This window comes from Asparagus officinalis, chromosome 5 (assembly GCF_001876935.1).
Source record: "Asparagus officinalis chromosome 5, Aspof.V1, whole genome shotgun sequence".
Taxonomy (NCBI): Eukaryota; Viridiplantae; Streptophyta; class Magnoliopsida; order Asparagales; family Asparagaceae; genus Asparagus; species Asparagus officinalis.
This window is the reverse complement of record NC_033798.1, coordinates 18,220,742-18,225,032: the sequence shown is the minus strand read 5'-3', so window position 1 is coordinate 18,225,032 and position 4,291 is coordinate 18,220,742.

Below are 4,291 nucleotides of genomic sequence, written 5' to 3'. Positions count from 1 at the left end.
GGTTATCTAGAAGACTCAGGCATCTACGTAAGAACTAGGCACCCAACCTCAGGGATGTTATTTTATCCAATTGCCTCCAGCGCCTCCCTCTGTAGGGAAGAAGACCTAGTCGACTTTAGCAAGTTCTTAGTGTTAGACCCTAGAGGGGGGTGATTAGGGTCTTATGCTAATCTAATCCGATTTTATGCCAATTAAAACTAATTATCAAGTTATCCTAGCAAGTATGAAATAACACAAGAATATAAGCTAGGATAAGCAACATGAACAATGAGATATATCCTATATGATAAAAATATATGCAAGGATATATAAACAACACAAGGGTAAATAATCTAAATAAGATAGTGGATGAAATAAATGAGCAATGCACAATTGATGATATAAGATGAATGCAAAAACAAGTACGCCAAAGACAAACTCAAACAAGCAATATGATCACGGGGTTCGGACCTTCCGTCCTACGTCTCCGCTCCCCACTCCCAGGGAGAAATCCACTATCAACCGGGTTTTCTTTCTACGTTCACCCGAATAACGTTTACACCTCACACTCGGTTTTTCTAGCTAATCGAAAACTTCACAATAACACACTATTGTAATCCCACTCTACACCCACTAAGTGTTGGATCTAGCCATGTCTCCCTCAAGTGCTCGGTTACAACCTCTCCCTAGGCTCGTCAACCGACGCCACTCCTCTTGGGACGATCCCCGACTCTCACCACACACTCCTCACTCGGTGTACAAGTATATTACAAAGTGAATCTCACAATAAGCACAATATAACAAATGATTGTTCTCAACTATGGATGAGAACACAATGAAAGCACAACTCAAAGTTATAATCACTCACCACCCAACTATACTATGTATGTAAATACTAAAAGCTCAATGTGGGTGTGTGTAACAATGAGTAAAATAAAAATCTAACTCAAATAGCAAACTAGCAATAATAAGAATATGAAAATAAATAATGAAATTGCTAGAGAAAAGAGTTAGAAAACTTCTCTAAGAACACAAAGAAGAGGATGAAGGGGATTGAGAATGAATCCCTCAATCTGCAGTGAAAACTTCCTCCTTTGTAAACAGAAACCCAAACTCAAACAAAACAGTAAAACCCTAAACCCTTGTTTTAAACACTTTGTTTAAAAACTTCTTTCATTACATTTGAAAGAGAGCAGCAATAGGGTATTTATACCCACTCTAAATCTCAGTCAAAACCCTTAACAAAAGACAAAAACAGCCCTAGCAAACAGCTCATAAAATAGTCGTTGGAAAAGCAACGGATCTATTGTCGGTCGACCGGCGGAAATATCGGTCGACCGACGGAGAACAAAAACTCTATGAACTGTTCTGGACCATCGTCGGTCGACCGGTGCGGTCGACCGATGGAGCTCTCGGTCGACCGTACCGGTCGACCGACCAACTCTCTGTTGCATGGTGACGAAAGAACAAATGATCGGTCGACCGGTTCGGTCGACCGAAATCTGATTCATGAAAAATGAAGTCTGAAAGCTATTTTGCTGATTTTAAAACACTGTTTAAAAATATCAAATAAATTCCAAAAAATGTAAAACTTTGGGAAATAATTGTAGACATGATAATAAACATGCTACAGCAACTGGTTATCAGAAAGGACCTCCTAAATAAAAAATATCATCATTTTACAAAATAGTCCAAAACATGAAAATATGAGATACTTGGATTTTGATGTTTTGACATAAACCAACTTTTGAAACTTTGTGAAATATTTTTATAGACTTAGTAAAACATGTATAAATGGATATTGAAGTCTACAAACTAAGAATGTAATATTTTCACAAAATTACATATTCTATGCAATGTTTTCAAAAACACAATAGAAAATATGAAATATATAATTTCATATCTATAAACATGAAAACCCAAAACATATGCATGTATATATATAACTATATATATATATAGAAACCAAAACTTGTGTATATATATATAACTATATATATACAAAGAAATCAATAAATGCGTGTGTGTAGATAATTGAGCTTAGAGTACTTAACACACATAATATAAATCCTAAACTAAATTACCCAAGCTTGATCTTGATCTTCATTGAGCTCAACTTAGTACACGTTGCGGATGAAGCTAAACTTGGATCTTGAACTTGAATTGTACGATGCTTCACTCCACAATTCCGCCAACCTCCATTTGATATGATCGTTAAGGCTCGGTTCCATCCATCCTCTAACAATGTTGTTTGTCTACAAAACATAGGAATGCACAAACACTAGACAAACAACATTAGTGGTAAATTATTTGTAAATCATCATCAAAACAAGAAGGCTAACACTTAGCACATCCTCAGGGTTGTAAAAGACCTAGTCAACTTCAGTAAGGTCTAGGCATTTGACTTCGGTTGAATTCAAAGCCCTTGGTGCCTTTTCAGGAATAAACCCAAGACACTCACCATATGGTCGACTCTCATAGTCAACTTTCGACCATTTTGGTTATCTGGAAGACCCAGGCGTCTATGTCAGACCTAGACACCCAACCTTAGAGTTGTTATTCCATCTAAAAGCCCTTAGTATCATCTTGAATAAACCTAAGGTATAAAGTCCAACTACTCACCCGTCTTCGACAAAGGGACTTAGGCACTACAACTTGTCATATCCTCATCGACCAAAGACCCGACCACTTGGCTAAAGTAAGGTGTAAAGAGAACCATTTGTCTCGAACCCCTAATGTTCGGGTTGACACAACATGATTGGCTTACTACAAAGCTAAAACACTCGGCTCTCTCAATCAGCAAAACAAGTTATCAAAGCAAAGCAAAAATAGAAGAATAAAAAGAAAGATAGAGTCGAGGGTGAGAACAAAGTCAATTTTCATTCCAAAACGCAAACTTCATTACAAACTCTTTACAATAATCCATGCCAAAGTATTTACAAAGCATGTCGATATTTATAAAGAAAAAGAAAAAATAGATACAAGTCCTTTAACTTTCTTGGCCTGGGGCGGCAATCTCAGTCGGGGTGGCAGCCTCAATAGCAGTAGAAGACTTAGCAGGGGCTTCAGCCGTAGCAGCATAAGGGGAAGCAGTAGCTTCTTCATCGAAGCTATTCCCAGACTCGTCATCCTTCAGCCGTAGCAGCATAAGGGGAAGCAGTAGCTTCTTCATCGAAGCTATTCCCAGACTCGTCATCGCCATTACCCAATGCAAAATTCAACCCTCCTCCACTTGCTTCAATATCCCTTAGGAGATCGAGGTAGCAGGAAACTTGGGAAGGATAAAAGCGGTCGAGTGAAGGATGAGAGCTAGAAGGCAACAGTGAGGTGAAGTAGTTGACTCCGGCCTAGCATGCCAAAGCCACCTCAGCCCTACCCAAGGGGCTATGGTGCCACTCGTCGACTATTTTTACCCTGTACTGCTCTGAGTCAAGGCGAGCAAGTCTATCCTCTAAATCCTTGACAATTGTCACGGACGCTTAGTGATTCGACCACTCCTCCTTGAGACCTTGCCTCAGTCGCTCGACTGAGAGACGACTAGATTGAGTGTCTTCCTCGGCCACCACTTTGAGGCGTCTCTCGAACTTAACCTCCTCAGCCAAAGAAGTTAGTTGGCCATCCCGCTCAAAGATTCCTCGCTGGAGATGACTAACTTCCCCCCTTCATCAAGGCCACCTTGCCCCTAAGCTCCACGACCAAGGACAGTTGCTTGGCGCTATGGGATCGGAGCCTCTCAAGGAATCTATCCCTAGCATCCACTTCTCAATGCCAGCGGGCCTCAACGCCATTTAATTCGGCCTCTAAGGTGCCAACTTTCTTTTCCACCTCTTCCTTGGCCGCCTTCTCCTTGCCCAGCTCTGCCTACCACTCTCGCAGATAATCATGCATATACTTGAGCTGCTCATACAGCTCTTGCTCCAGTAGAGCCCCCCAAACCAAGTGGGCCTTAAGAGCCAGATGCAAGCCAAAGCTTGGCATCCTCTTCAGGACCCCCTTATCCTTTGGTAGGGTAAACTATTGAACAACTATGATTAGGGCCAAGAGGACCCCAAAATCGATGTCTCCTTATCGAGAAATGCCAACGGGATGAACTTGTCACCCTCAAGAAGTTCCCTCCTAGGTGAACAAGGGCCCAGCGACACTCCCACCAGCATCGCCTTTGCCTCCACCTAATCTCGAGAATCGACATCCAAGATCCAATGAGGGAAAGGTCAGAAGCCTTCCTGCTCTTTGGCGGCTTCATGCTCTTTAGTAGCCTCGTCCGCCCTGGATTCGAGAAGGGGTGCTGCTTGTTCCTCAACACCCCAACTAA